The sequence below is a fragment of the Lycium barbarum genome, chromosome 2 (assembly GCF_019175385.1).
Source record: "Lycium barbarum isolate Lr01 chromosome 2, ASM1917538v2, whole genome shotgun sequence".
NCBI lineage: Eukaryota > Viridiplantae > Streptophyta > Magnoliopsida > Solanales > Solanaceae > Lycium > Lycium barbarum.
The window spans coordinates 47,409,438-47,425,963 of record NC_083338.1 but is presented as its reverse complement, the minus strand read 5'-3'; the positions used below and the strand labels follow the sequence as shown (position 1 = coordinate 47,425,963).

General features: G+C 41.4%; 1 non-coding gene across 1 annotated transcript; it reads right to left on the bottom strand.

Annotated features, from left to right (window-relative positions):
* Positions 1–10,147: 10,147 nt before the first annotated feature.
* On the bottom strand, positions 10,148–10,253 carry LOC132629600 (small nucleolar RNA R71). The gene has a single exon (XR_009578366.1). It is a non-coding gene; the product is annotated as a small nucleolar RNA R71 (small nucleolar RNA).
* Positions 10,254–16,526: the final 6,273 nt, after the last annotated feature.

Below are 16,526 nucleotides of genomic sequence, written 5' to 3'. Positions count from 1 at the left end.
GCTCACGATATGGAATTAAGTATGTCCTCAAACGGAAATCAAGGGCCACCAGTTTATGAGCCTCGTAAAGGGAAAGACAAACTAGAAGTAAAGAGAGGGGGTAGGTTTGTGCCAAAGTCTGAAAGCAAAGAGTCGATGAATGTTAATTCTGCACCATTAAAGGTCACCACAAAGCTAAGCAAGAAGCAAAGTGTGAAGACTACATCTTTCCAAAATAATGGTGGCAAAAAGTTAACTTTGAAGGAAATGCAAGAAAAAGAGTATCCATTCCTAGACTCAGATGTTCCATCAATATTTGAAGAACTTCTTGCATTGAAGCTTATTGAGTTACCCGAAATGAAGAGGCCAAATGAAGCTGGGAGGACTAATGATCCAAATTACTGCTAGTATCATCGGTTGATGGGTCACCCTATTGAAAAGTGTTTCATCTTCAAAGAAAAGGTCATGGATTTGGCCCGCAAAGGTAAGATATTGCTTGAAGATGAGAAGGAAAGTTCAAATCAAGTCTCAGTCACATTTGCCTCGTTGGATCCCATAGTTCTTTGCAACTTTGCTGAAGTACGTGAATGTGGAGATATTCTGATCGCGTCACCACCAAAGACGATTAAATTTGGTGACTTCGATCCCATCAATGTCAACATGCCATGTTGCCTTCCTATAATGCATGATGTAATAGTGAAGGAGAATTTTTTTGAAGAAAGTCAATCTTATGTTGATCAAACTGATGATGATGGATGGACTTTAGTGACTCGGCGGAGACGCTGCAAAACGAGCTCACGAAGAGAGCCAAGTAAGCAAGTGACAAGAGGAAAGATGATGAAAAGACCCAACAAGCAAGGAGTACAGAAGAATGTGAAGAAATCAACAAACGAGGAGGCTTACTATCAAAGGCCACGTTGTCCAATAACATTAGAGGAATTCTTGCCAAGCTGGTTTCGCATGAAAATTTCTCACTATGATGCTAAGGCCTCATGTTGCAATATTGACGAAGAAGAGATGAAAAAGGAAGATGTGACATTGCCGTCACTTTCATTGTGTGAAAACCTCATCGAGACTCACTCTGAAGAAGTGGACACTTGTGATGCAAAAATCACATTCACTAATGATGATCTTTTGTTAGGCCAAACACTGCATAATCGTCCTTTATATATGGTTGGTTTTGTGCGTGGGCATAAAGTTAACAGAATTATGATTGATGATGGGTCTGGAGTCAACATTCTCTCAATCCGCATTGTGAAAGAGCTTGGAATCTCGGTAGATGAACTGTCTGAAAGTCGTCTGATGATTCAGGGATTTAATCAAGGGGGGCAAAGAGCTATAGGCGCTGTCAAACTGGAAATAAATATGGGAGGTATGTGTTCAAACGCATGGATGTACGTGATTAACGCAAAGACCTCATATAATATTTTGTTAGGAAGGCCATGGATACACGAAAATAAAGTGGTTCCATCCACCTACCATCAGTGCTTTAAATACCTTGAAGATGGGGTCCAAAAGAAGATAGTTGCTGATGATGAGCCTTTTGCTGAGACAGAAGCACACTTTGCAGATGCGAAATTTTACTTGAAGAACCGTGTTTCAAAGGAGGTTAAAGTTGATAATGCGATGCTAATAAAAAAAGGTTAGTACTACAAAGATGGATGATCCAGCAGATGGAAAGGTGAAGGTTATAATTGAAAAGAATCAAGCGCTTAATAACGTGAGCAAGGTACCCAAGGTAAACATGGAATTTTCAAGCAAGAAATATACTTCTTTTCTTCACTATATTCCAAAGGCGAAGACGGGTGAAGGCCACTCTTCTGAGTAGCAGGGTAATATGTTAAGTGGGTTAACCTTTCCTATGAAGCAAATTGATGCAATAAAATCATCTTCAAAAATGGTGGAAGGATTTGTCAAATCATCCAATTCACACGAATCACTTCCAGAAAAGCGCACAGATGAGGGTTTTGACCCAAACGCCTACAAGTTATTGGCAAAAGCTGGATACAATCCCAATGAGCCTTCTAAATTAGGGAAGCTCCCGCGAGAAGCTGTTGGAAAGGGAAATCATGGACTAAACCCTACTCAAAGGATGATGATAGAGAAAGGGCATGCTGTCAAATAATCACGTGAAGGTTTGGGTTACAAACAACCTTCACCAGTCCGCATCTCTATAAGAAGGGCAAGCAACAACTACATTACCACTAAAGAAGAGTCGACAACGTCTAACCAAAGGCTTTCTGTGTTTGATCGACTTACCAATCCAACTCCAAGGATTTCAGTGTTTGATAGATTGGGACCATTGAAGAAGAAACATAAGCGCCAAGGGAATAATAGAAGGATGGAAGCGCCTGTTTATGCTTAAAAGCAAAACATTTTCGAGGCTTGCCCAAGTTTGATTCCTTCTAGAATGAGGCAAGAAACAAAACTTGTAGTCTCATGCAGGGAGGTCCTCAAAGCAAAAACACATACCATAATCCATACCAAAGAGAGTGATGAAGACGAGAAAAGTGTAGGATCATCATATCACATCGCAATCTGGGACGAACAAAGCACTACGCTTTATCCAAGAGTTGAGGAAAAGTTTGTTGATATTCATGCATGTCATCACATATCTTTCAATGATGGTGATCCCCAAGAAGATGAAGACGCTGAAGATGCATCGCCTGAGTTTAAGGAAGGGGTAAAGACGACTGTTGATGCATTAAAGGAAGTTAATCTTGGAACTGGTGAAGATCCAAGGTCCACATATGTAAGTGCCTCACTGAATGTTGATGAAGAAAACAAATATGTTGAGATACTTATGGAGTTCAAAGATATTTTCGCTTGGAGTTACAAAGAGATGCCAGGATTAGATCCCAAAGTTGTAGTTCATCGTCTTGCCGTAAAACGAGGTACTCGTCCTGTTAAGCAAGCTCAACGTCGCTTTAGATCTGAACTAGTTCCCTTGATTGAAACTGAAGTGAACAAACTAATTGAAGCAGGTTTCATTCGTGAAGTTAAGTATCCCACATGGATTTCGAGCATCATACCTGTAAGAAAGAAGAATGGCCAAATCCGAGTTTGTGTTGACTTTAGGGATCTTAACAATGCATGCCCTAAGGATGAATTTCTTCTTCCAATCCTTGAGCTTATGAGTGATGCCACGACTGGATATGAGGCAATGTCTTTTATGGATGGTTCGTCTGGGTACAATCAAATTCGCATGGCACCAAAGGATGAAGAACTTACTGCCTTCCGCACTCCTAAAGGTATATATTGCTACAAGGTGATGCCTTTTGGTTTAAAGAATGCCGGTGCTACTTATCAACGTCCCATGCAGAACATCTTTGATGACATGCTACATAAAAACGCCGAGTGTTATGTTGATGACTTGGTGGTGAAATCAAGGGAGAGAAATGACCACTTGAAAGATTTGAGATTGGTGTTCGAACGAATTCGACGATACCAGCTCAAAATGAATCCTTTGAAGTGTGCCTTTGGAGTTTCTTCTGGAAAGTTCCTCAGCTTTATCGTCCGACAGCGAGGGATCGAAATTGATCAAGCTAAGGTCGATGCTGTTCTGAAGATGCCCGAACCTAAAGATATCCATGAGTTAAAAATCCTGCAAGGAAAGTTGGCATACCTTAGGAGGTTCATCTCAAATCTGGCTGGGAGATGTCAGCCATTCAGTCGTCTTATGAAGAAAGATATTCCTTTTGAATGGGACCAAGCCTGCGCAAATGCTTTCGAGGGCATCAAATCTTATTTGATGAAGCCTCCAGTACTTGTAGCTCCCATACCTGGAAAACCGTTGATATTATATATTGCGGCACAAGAAAGGTCAGTAGGAGCACTTCTATCCCAAGAAAACGATAAAAGGAAAGAAAATGCACTTTATTACTTGAGTAGAATGATGACACCGAACGAGATAAATTATTCACCTATAGAGAATTTATGTCTGGCACTTGTATTCTCAATTCAAAAGATGAAGCATTACTTCCAAGCTCATGTGGTGTGACTCGTCTCGAAAGCAAATCCTATCAAGTTTGTCATGTCCAAACCCGTCCTAAGTGATCATTTAGCAAGGTGGTACCTCAAATTTCAGCGATTTGAAATTGTGTATATTTCTCAAAAGGCGGTAAAAGGACAAGTGCTAGCCGATTTTTTGGCCAATCATCCAATTCCGGATGATTGGGAGTTATCCGATGAGCTACCTGATGAAGATGCAATGCTTGTGGAAATTCAACCTCCTTGGAAAATGTACTTTGATGGTGCTGCACATTGTGAAAGAGCTGGTGCTGGAATAGTGTTTGTCACTTCCTTATGGGAGGTCTTGCCATACTCCTTCACTCTAACACAACACTGCTCCAATAATGTTGCTGAATATCAAGCACTCATAGTTGGGCTCGAAATGGCTGTTGACATGAAGCAATTACAGCTACAAATTTTTGGAGATTCCAAGTTGGTAATCAATTAAGTTTTGGGTAGTTATGAGGTCAAGAAGCCAGAGTTGTTGCCATATCGCAACTATGCTCAGAAATTGATAGGTTGGCTCGGAGAGGTGACTATTCAACATGCTCCTAGAAAGGAAAATAAAAAGGCTGATGCATTAGCAGCTCTAGCTTCCGCATTAGTATCACCTAATCAAATGCAAGTCGCAGTTTGCTAGAGATGGGTAGTACCACCACCAAATCAATGTGAAGAAGAAGTTGAGCATGCCATCATTGATTACTTGGCGATAACCAATAATTGATTACTTGTGTTATGGGATATTGCCAGAAAATCTTCGAAGGAAAACAGAAATCCGATAGCGAGCCCCTCGTTTCCTTTACTATAAGAATATTCTACAGAAGATCATTTGATGGAGTACTCTTACGTTGTTTGGGGGCAGATGAGTTCGTTCAAGCCATGCAGGAAGAACATTCTGGAGTATGTGGGGCGCATCAATCTGGGCCAAAACCTCATTTTCATATAAAAAGAATGGGATATTATTGGTAAACTATGGTGAAAGACTGCTTGGATTATGCTCGAAGGTGTAAAGCTTATCAATTCCATGCTAATTTCATACATCAACCACCCGAAGTATTGCACCCTACCGTGGCTTCATGGCCATTTGAAGCTTGGGGTTTGGATGTTGTTGGGCCATTGCCGAAGTCTTCTGGCGGGCATTTATACATTTTGGCTGCAACTGATTACTTCTCGAAATGGGCAGAAGTTGTTTCTCTTAAAGAAGTAAAGAAAGAGAATGTGGCAAACTTTATCCGAGTCAATATTATCTATCGTTTCGGCATTCCTCGATATATATTAACAGATAATGGCAAGCCATTCGATAACAAGTTGATGAATAAGGTCTGTGACCTTTTTGGCTTAAAGCAACGTAATTCTTCTATGTATTATGCCACTGCCAATGGCCTCGCTGAAGCATTTAACAAGACACTCTGCAACTTGTTGAAGAAAGTCGTCTCCAAATCTAAGAGAGATTGGCATGAAAGAATGGAAGAAGCTCTTTGGGCATACAGGGCCACCTATCGCACACCAACGCAAGCAACTCCTTATTCACTTGTTTATGGAGTTGAATCAGTCCTTCCACTTGAGCGTCAAATCCCATCGTTGCGGCTTGCTATTCAAGAAGGACTCACTGATGAAGAAAATGCTAAATTGCGCCTTGAAGAATTGGAAGCTCTCGATGAAAAAGAGGCTAGAAGCTCAACAAAGCCTGGAATGCTATCAAGCCCGTCTATCTCAGTCTTTCAATAAAAGGGTTCGTCTTAGATACTTCCAAGTGGGTGACCAATTCCTTGTTGTAAGAAGGCCAATTATTACTTCTCATCGATCTGGGGGCAAATTTTCTGCTAAATGGGATGGGCCATATGTTGTGCAAGAAGTATACTCAAGTGGTGCTTATAAGCTTGTTGACTCAGAAGGCTTGCGAATTGGGCCCATCAATGGGAAATTCATGAAGAGATATTATCCTTGAAGAGAAGAAATACGCTCCTTAAGGCACGAGTATAAACTTCATGCAACTCCTGGCCCGCAAGAGTATAAACTGTGCACAGCCCCCCCAAAAGAAATGTCCGCTAGGTTGAAAATCTCGAAAGAGGCGGCCTAGGAAAAAGTTAGGACTTAAAAAAAAAAAAAATCTCACTTTTTTTTCTAAACTACGGTATGACTTGATCCTCTTCACCGAGATACGTAGGCGCTTAGAGTATTATTCTAAGTTCAGTCACACGAGTGAAAAAAATAGTATGGCATTATGTGAATGTCGCATCCATTCTATCAAGTAATGACGCCATTAAAAAAAAACGCTTGCGTAGATGAAACAATGGGACAAAGCCCTCGTGATTTTGAAGTTCCTACACCAAGATATTATTTCTTCTTTTGGTGAGGCCGCGCAAGTCCGGATCTGCCAGCGTGCTTATATTTAAGGCAGACTTCTAGGATTTATCTGGGACGATTCAGAAGGCTTCAAACTTTGAATTTTGGAAATGTCTTAGATTTAGAAGTCTAGTTTCCAGGGAATTTTACAGCTCGTGATTTCGCCATTCCTACATCGAGATATGAATTATTTTTGGTGAGGCCGCGCGAATCTGAACCTGCCAGCGCGCCGATATCTAAGGCAGAATCCTAGGAATTATCTGGGATGATTCAGAAGGTATCCAACTTTGAATTTTGGATATGTCTTAGATATAGAAGTCTAGTTTCCGGGGAATTTTACAGCTCATGATTTCGCCATTCCTACATCGATATATGAATTATTTGGTGAGGCCGCGCGAATCTGAACCTGCCAGCGTGCCGATATCGAAGGCAAACTTCTAGGAATTACCTGGGACGATTCAGAAAGTATCCAACTTTGAATTTTGGATATGTCTTAGATTTAGAAGTCTAGTTTCCAAGGAATTTTACTGCTCATGATTTCGTCATTCCTACATCGAGATATGAATTTGTTTGGCACAAAGACGGAAAGCTGATGAACAACGTTATTGTAAGAGGAAATGAGTGTGTGGCCTCTAAATTCAAATCTTCGTCACCCTTGGGAACTTCGAGATATAAAAAAATACTGTTTAAGAGAAATTTGATGGTATCAGTGTGTCACGATGGATATATCATTCTTGTATAGTAAATAAAAAAAGCCACAGAACGTATCAAGGAGAATGCGCAGTCTAAAACAAAATAGACGTAGTCTTTATTTCTGATAATAACATCCACTAATCAATCAAAGGCAAGAAAAAGAGAGCGAGAGCAATTGAAATACATTCTATAGACTAATCTAAACACAATTTGTAATTGATTAAGGCTTGGCGCATAGCTTCCAGGTACTCCTTCTTCTGCTCTAAGTCAATTGAGTCGTTGACATTCGACAAGTCTACGTCATGGCACGCGTTAAACTCCTTTCCAGCAATTAAGGCACTCAATTTAGCTTCTTCGTCTTCCTTCTCGGTGGCTTCTAGGAGGACTTCTAACTTCTTCTCCTTTGCGCGCAACTTTTCTAACCTCTCCCGCACCTCATCTAGAGACTGACGGATAGATGAGGCTCTTTCGACCTTCTCGTGTTCTTCAAACATGGCATTTGAAAGTTGCACTCCAGCTGCTATAAATATTTCTTTTCTGGCAGTTTCCACGTCCTTATCATGTAAGTTTGACCGTTCCTGGTCGTACAAAGCTGCAAGCTCAAAAAACGACTTCAATAAATTCATCAAAGGGGAAACATCCACATCCTTTCCATCCATATCCTTGAGAATCACTTGGATTTCTTCTTCAAGAAAGGAAGCCCTGTCTACATCACTTCCGGAAATCTTATCTCGAATCACAGCCCAAAGATTAGAAATAAACATCTTTTTGTAGTTCAGGACAACCTTCTTTCCGTCAAATACGGATACTGTAGCTGCTGTACGTTTATGCAAGTCCAAACTCAACTTTTCTTTCACTTTATCACGAAAAATAGAAGTTGTTCCCTGTTCTGCCTTTGCTATAGGAGAGGGTTTTATTAGGTCTGGACCAGAAACAGACTCACCGCTCTCCGTTGACTTTCCCCGTCGTAATGCTCCAACACTATTTGGCTAAAAAAAAAAGAGGACAAATAGTTAGTAAAAAAAAAAATCATTATGGCATGTGTGACAAACTGAAGGCCTTAAGTCATACCTCTCTAATAAGAGTTGTCACGGTCTTTGATGTGCCGTGAATTTCGGCACATTTTATGCCTTTGTAACTAGAAGTGTTGCTTGTTTTTAAGTGTTTTTACATCGTTTCTTATATTATTTTTGTGTTTTATAGGGTTGGTTGAATAAGGATCGGAAATGATAAGAAATGCTGAAAAACGGACAACTTGGAGCTAAATGACGATCCATAACTCTTGTTACGGGCCATAACGTGATCCGTACCAGAGAGGATACGTCCCGCTATGAAGGACGGTCCGTAACTCATGTGACGGGCCGTAACGTGTACCGTAAGCTGGGGACAATTTCCAGAAAGTTGCCAAGTAGTGTCACAGGTTACGCCCCAGAAGGACGGTTCGTAACTTAGGTTACGGTGCGTAACGTCGTGGCGTAACGCATTGGCCACTGAAGACTGAGGCCATGATCCGCTGGGAGATACGGACCGTAACCTGTGTTACGGTCCGTCGCATAGTGGCCGTGACATCATGCTGACAAAAGGACGAACCGAAGGACGGACCGTAACCTGTGTTACGGTCCGTAACGATGCCGCGTAAGGGTGTTTTTGTCCAGAAACATGGCGCGATTTTTGGCCCTATAAATACTTAAAGTAGGGTTTTAAATTCATTATTCAGATTTCTCTGGGGAGCATTAACTTTAGGTCTTTAATATTAGAAGTGGTTGGAGCATTTAAAGCAACAACTTCACTTTCATTCCATATTGTATTCGCATCGTAAGTATATTATGTTAACTTTTAAGCTTTCTTTGTTAGCAAAAATTATGAGTAGCTAATTTTAACGCTAAGGTTGTGGGTCCCATGATGGATATTATGTGAATGGGTTTCTACTATTGATATATGCATAATGGTTGTTATTATTTATTCTATCTTTGTGCGTTAGCGTTGGGTAATGATTGCAAGCATTAGCCTAAGCCATTATATTAACTTTTCTTGGGAAAGAGAGTCAATATTGGTAAGATTGAATAACAATGACTCGAGGCGTTAACCCTCGTTTAATAGACTAACTTAGGAATAAGAACAAGTCTAAGTTGGCATTATTGGTCACTCTTCGATTGCAACTCTTTTATATTCGGAAGAATCATAAAGAGGAAATACGGCTTAACTGTTGGGAAACATTAGGAAGTCCTTAAGAGATCAAGTGCATATTCATAGAACAACCATTAGAAATATATCACATTGAAACCTGAAGCATAATATCTAATCAAGTTGGGGAACACAAACTTAGTCTTTACCTCGCATTAAATACAATTCCAGTCAAAATATTCAATTACATTATTCAACAAATATTTCAAACTATCAGGAATAGGATTAAAGTCTTTAAAGACTAGTATCGCATACGATTAGTATCCTTTTCTCTCCATATTCCCTGTGGGATTCGACCCCAACCTTGTTTGGGTTACTATATTTGACAACGTCCGCTTTACGCCATTAATAGGTGTAATTTGAGCGTATCAAATTTTGGCGCCGTTGCCGGGGAATACAGTTTAGAAATTACTAATTGTTGTGTACTCTTCTTTAAAACTTTTTCTATTCCATCACACCTTGTTTGCTGTTGTGGTGAACCAGGTGAACATGGCTGGAAGATAGAATCGCAATCAGGGAAACCAAGGTGCACTCCAAGTGAACCCACCTGCACCAGAAGAGGACGAAGAGGAAAATATATTTGCAGAATTCATCAATGAAGTTGATTATGCTTCTGCTGTGGTCCCTCCTAGGACTGGAAATGCTACGTTCAAAATTGATAGTTCTATCTATCAGCTGCTGAAGCTTGAAGGTTATTTTCGAAATTCTTTGGAGGATTGTCCAATTCGACATTTGAAGAACTTCCTGCACGTGTGTGCTCAACAATCCCAAGGTGTTGTTTCTGCTGATGCACTGCGGTTACGGGTCTTCAAATATTCCTTGGCTGGCTAAGCAAGGGAATGGTATGAAAAGCTTCCCAGCAATTCTATCCATACCTGGAGCGAGCTGGCCAACACATTTCTGAAGAAGTGGTTCCCACCGAGCAAAAAGGCTGAACTTCGAGATAAGATCTTTGAGTTCAAACAACTCCCGGGGGAACAATTATATTCAGCATGGGAGCGGTTCCAGTATTATCTAGCTCAATCTCCAACTCACGGGTTTCTGGATGCTATTCTCTCGGAGAAATTCTACAAGGGCTTAGATACAATGAATCATATTGCTGTCAATACTGCCGCGGGAGGATGCTTCATGGATAAGTCATTTGTCGTCATCACCCGCTTGCTTGATAAACTCACCACCCACAATCAAGCTTGGCATTCAACTGATAGTGAGAGTCTTTCTTATGGTAGTCCATTACTAGCTGCCGTTGCAAAAGAAAACCATGAGAGAGATCATGCCTTTGCTCAATTGCAAACCACGGTGGATCTATTATCAAAGAAGTTGGCAGAAAAAAATGCACAAGGGTAAATGTTGTTGACGAGTTACCACCTCTTCCACAGGGCATGTATCAAGTCCCTGAAAGGATGTACCAAGATGGGCAACAACAGTATGAGGATGCTAATTATGTCAACAATTCGCAAGGGGGCTATCAAAGGCAAAATTATCAAGGTCCAGGCCATCACCCATGGAAAAATCCTCAACAACAATTTCGAGGGAACAATTATAGCAGAAATGATCAGGACAATCCAAATCAAGGGAATTACAACAACAATAATTATGGCAACAAGAGCTCGAACCCCTATATTCCACCTAGGGGGCAAGCATCAAATTCTCATCAGTGGAGAGACAATTCAGCTAGCAACTCTGCTGGCAACACTTCTAATGATTCTGCGGAACTGAAAAGTATGATGCAGAAAATGCTAATGAATCAGGACAGAATAGAGAGCACAATCAAGGGAATGTCTCTGGTTCAACTATCTCATTCAGCTTCCATTCAGAAGCTTGAATCGCAATTCAGAGACATTTCCCGAGAAGTGCATACTCCTCAACGTGGACAACTACCAAGTGATACAGTTCCAAATCCAAAAGGTAGTGGGGTAAACTCTGTGGAGCATGTAGCTTCTATTAGCACCAGAAGTGGAAAAATACTTCAAGGTGCTGATAAAAAGATGATTGATCTCGAGCCAATTGTTGAAGAAGAAGCGCAGCCTGATGTATCTGATCACATTGTGGAGGAAGAGATAGAGGAGGAAGTCTCTATTGTAGCTGAAGAGGAGCAGAATCTTGATAATCTCAAGACACAAGGAGAAAAACAGGAAAAGGGGAAGGCAAAACTTTCTGGCGCTCTTCGCCCTTTGAGCCAATTGTTTAAATCGTCACCGCCTTTTCCTCAAAGACTAGTGAGAAAAACAGAAGATGACAAGTGCTTGCGATTTTATGATCAACTCAAGCAGTTGACGATGAACATTCCTTTCATGGACGCTGTCCAAGAAATGCCTAGCTTTGCTAAGTATTTGAAGGATCTCTTAACGAAGAAGAAAAATCCATTGAAACACGACACTGTGGGTATCACTCATCGCGTTAGTGCTATTCTTTCCAAGACCACAGTGCAAAAAAGGGAAGATCCTGGAGCATTCACAATTTCATGCACCATAGGGCAACAGGATTTTGCCAAGGCTTTGTGTGATAACGGGGCTAGCATAAATCCTATGCCCTTGGAAATTTTCAAGAGATCGGGATTAGGGATGCCAAGGCCAACTACCATGAGGTTGCAGATGGCTGACAGATCGATAAAAAGGCCAGTGGGGGTAGTTGATGATGTGCTTGTTCAAATTGGGGAATTCCTACTGCCGGCAGATTTCATGATTCTTGATTGTGCTATTGATCAAGAGATTCCTATTATTCTAGGAAGACCTTTCCTTGCGACGGGGAGGGCTCTTATGGATTCCGAGAAGAATGAGATCAAGTTCCGGGTGAACGATGAGGAGGTGACTTTTCACGCCAGCAAAGGCATGAAATTACCTAGTCCTTATCAAAGTATTTCGGTCATTAATTCCGTTGATGTGGTGGATGAAGCGGTAGAATTCAAAATGGAGGAAGAATACTTGGGTGAAGCATTATCGGCCATCTTGGTGAATTTTGATGCAGAACAAATGGAGGGATATATTGAGACAGTAAATTCACTCACCAATCTGGGGTCTTACTCTTATGAGCCCAAGAAACTGTCTCTTGATTTAGAGAAACGAACAACTCCTCCAGCAAAACCATCAATTATTGAGCCACCGAAGTTGGAACTCAAGCAACTTCCATCCCATCTTAAATATGTGTTTCTTGGAGCAAATGCTACCCTCCCAGTTATTGTGTGATCACTTCTGAATGAGGGCCAAATTCAAAACTCATCGTAGTCTTGAGAAAGCATTTAAGAGATTTGGGTTGGACTATTGCAGACATCCGGGGGATTCCCTCCGAAATTTGTGAGCATCGAATACAGTTGGAAGAGGAAAGTTCGCCAAGTGTTGAGCATCAGAGAAGATTAAATCCACCGATGCAAGAGGTGGTGAAAAAGGAGATTTTTAAGTTGCTAGATGCTAGGGTGGTTTACCCAATTGCCAACAGTCCATGGGTAAGTCCAGTCCAGTGTGTGCCAAAGAAAGGGGGCATCACTGTCATCCCTAACTCTAAAAATGAATTGATTCCAACAAGAACTGTCACTGGTTGGAGAGTCTGTATGGACTACCGAAAGCTGAATACCGCATCTTGCAAGGATCACTTCCCTATGCCTTTTATTGATCAAATGCTTGATCGGCTAGCTGGAAGGTCTTATTATTGTTTCTTGGATGGGTACTCAGGGTACAACCAAATCAACATTTCATTGGAAGACCAAGAAAAGACTACTTTCACTTGTCCCTATGGTACATTCGCTTTCAGCCGGATGTCATTTGGTCTTTGCAATGCCCCGGCTACTTTCCAACGATGCATGATGTCCATATTCTCTGACATGGTTGAAAAATTTCTTAAAGTCTTCATGGATGACTTCTCTGTGGTGGGAGATTCATTTGATGAATGTTTAGACCATCCCGATCGGGTGCTACAAAGGTGTGAGGAGACAAACCTCGTGCTCAACTGGGAGAAGTGTCATTTTATGGTAAAGGAGGGAATTGTCCTTGGCCACAAGATTTTCGGAAGAGGGATTGAGGTTGATCAGGCCAAAATCGATGTGATTTCACAACTCCGTCCACCCATTTCAGTAAAAGGAGTTCGGAGTTTCTTGGGACACGCCGGATTCTATAGAAGATTTATCAAAGACTTCTCCAAAATTTCAAACCCAATGTGCAAACTCTTGGAAAAAGAGTCCAAATTCAATTTTGATGAGAAGTGCATCAAGGCTTTCGACGAGTTGAAGCTGAAATTAACCTCCGCACCTATTGTCGTGTCCCCGGATTGGTCGCTGCCCTTTGAATTAATGTGTGACGCCAGTGGTCTTGCAATTGGCGTTGTGCTTGGTCAGCGGCTCAACAAAATCTTGCACCCAATTTATTATGCCAGCAAAACACTGAATGAAGCACAATTGAACTATACAGTGACGGAGTAGGAACTACTTGCTATTGTTTATGCCTTTGAAAAGTTTCGGGCTAATTTATTGGGTGCCAAGGTAGTGGTTCACACTGACCATGCTGTCTTGCGCTATTTGATGGCTAAAAAGGATGCTAAGCCGTGGTTGATCAGATGGGTGTTGTTGCTACAGGAATTTGACTTTGAAGTCAAAGACCGAAAAGGGTCAGAAAATCAAGTAGCTGACCATCTCTCCAGATTGGAAGCACCGGGGAGCCCAATTGATGTGCTGGATATTAATGACACTTTTCCGGATGAAAGAGTCTTGGTAATCTCCAATAATGTGGCACCATGGTATGCCGATATTGCCAATTATTTGGTAACTGGAATTGTTCCGGAAGATTTGAAGGCATATCAAAAGAAGAATTCTTGAGAGATTGCCGACAGTATTATTGGGATAAGCCTTACTTATTCAGGACTTGTGCTGACAATATGATCAGAAGATGTGTGGCTGAATCTGAGGTGATGGATAATTTTGAAAGCGTGTCATGATTCTCCGGTTGGTGGGCATCACAGTGGAAATAGAACCGCAGCCAAGGTGCTAGAGTGTGGCTACTATTGGCCAGCCATCTATCGTGATGCGAATATGTTGGCACGTTCTTGTGATAAATGCCAACGCCAGGGCACAATAGGTCGGAGGCATGAAACTCCGATGAATTTTGTTCTTGAGGTGGAGCTCTTTGATGTATGGGGGATTGATTTTATGGGGCCCTTCGTGAGCTCCTACGGCCTGAAATACATTCTTGTTGCGGTGGATTATGTCTCCAAATGGGTGGAGGCGGTGGCCTTGCCTAACAATGATGGTAGGAGAGTCAATGCCTTTCTAAAAAAGAACATCTTTACTAGATTTGGCACTCCTAGAGCTATTATTAGTGATGGTGGCTCTCATTTCTGCAACAAACCATTTGCTGATCTTCTTGAAAAATATGGCGTGCATCACAGGATTGCCACTCCATATCATCCTTAGATGAATGGTCAGGTTGAGGTCTCAAACAGAGAGATAAAAAGCATCTTGGCGAAGACGGTCAATGTGAATCGCACTGACTGGTCCAAAAAGTTGGATGATGCTTTATGGGCATATCGCACGGCGTTCAAAACGCCTATTGGGACTTCACCGTATAAGTTGGTATTTGGGAAGGCATGTCATTTGCCTATTGAGCTTGAGCATAAAGCCCTTTGGGCATTGAAAAAGCTAAATATGGATTGGCATGAAGGAACAAAGCTGAGGTTGTTTCAAATCAACGAGATGGATGAATTTAGGTACAATGCCTATGAAAGTGCAACACTATACAAGGAAAAGATGAAATACTATCATGACTTGAAGATCCTAAAAAGGGATTTTCATCCAAAGGACTTGGTCTTGTTGTACAATTCACGCCTAAAATTCTTTCCGGGCAAGTTAAAGTCTCGGTGGTCTGGTCCTTTTGAAATCGCAAATGTTTCCCCAAATGGAAGCGTCATTGAGGTGAAATCCGAGGATGGCACTCGGACTTTTAAGGTGAATGCACAAAGAGTGAAGCATTACCATTGGTGTATTGATGATGGTAAGGTCGTTGATAGGTATCGTTTGAAAAACGGTTCCTGAACTCGAAAATGAGGTATCACGTCGAGCTGTGACGTTAAACCAAGCGCTGTGTGGGAGGCAACCCACATTTACCGCTTTGTAAGTAGTTTAAATTTTGTATTTCCTTTGTTTTCTTTTGTGTTTTTGATGTGCTAATGTGGTAGGATTTTGAAAACTGAAGAGGCCAAATAACTGCTGAGTTTTCCCAGATGAGACGCTCCACGTTACGGCCTGTAACTCATGTTACGGTTCGTATCATGGAGCGTAACAAGCAAAAAGAAAATCAGAAATCACTGAAAGATGGAGGAAGAGTGTTACGGTCTGAGTTACGAACCGTCGTACATGTTACGGACCTTAACACATCGTAAATTTGACAAAAATTTGGGCATTCACTGGAAATTTTTCACCCGTTACGCCAGGTAATACGGGCCGTAACACGAGTTACGGTCCGTCGACTGTAGTGCCAGGTCATTAATGAAAAAGGGACACGATGTCGTTTGGTTGACCGTAACACGAGATACGTCTCGTATCTCATGTTACGGTCCGTAACATGGAGCGTAACGGTCGGGCATGTTTAAATACATTACCCGACGGTTACAAATTTCAAAAATCAACCGGTGCTTTCAAACGTTTTAACTCCCTCTCCCTCATAACTTCCCTCTTCTTTTCTTTATCTCCTTCTCTCTTCATCTCCCACTTTCCCTCTTATTTCTTCCACCAAAGTTTCTATTTCTTGTTCAAAATCCCTGCTTTACATTTCGAGTTTCATCCAATCCTCGCCAACGATCAGGTATCACCATGTTTTGACTCTCTTTCTTCTTTTATCAACACTATTGCTAGGATCTTTCATGAGTAAATTCGTATGCTATGCTTTGAAATTAGTGTGTTGATTGTGTTGAATGAGTTTAAATCCCCATTGAATAATTGCACGGGATTTAACAATGGTTGGGGGGTTGGGATTGGTATGTTTGCTGTTTGAGAGACTCGTGGGCACAAGCACATTGTTTCCCACTGAGTCGGAGGGCATTCCGATTGAGGGTTTCATTTGTGAAATGCCTAAATTGGTTTGCCCACCAACTGTTCGATAAAAGGTTCCAATGAAAAGTTTGGTAAAACCGGGTGAAGTCTGAGTAACCCGAGGTATATGAGGGGATTAAATGGTATTTTACATCATACCCAAGGAGTATAAAGTCGAAATCGTGGCCTCGTGCTTAAACGAGAAAAATTTGGCCAAGCTATGCATTCTGTGAGGTATTGCCCGTCGTTCCGTGTTCCGGGCCGTAACGTGTGTTACGGACCGTAACATCACATCGTAACA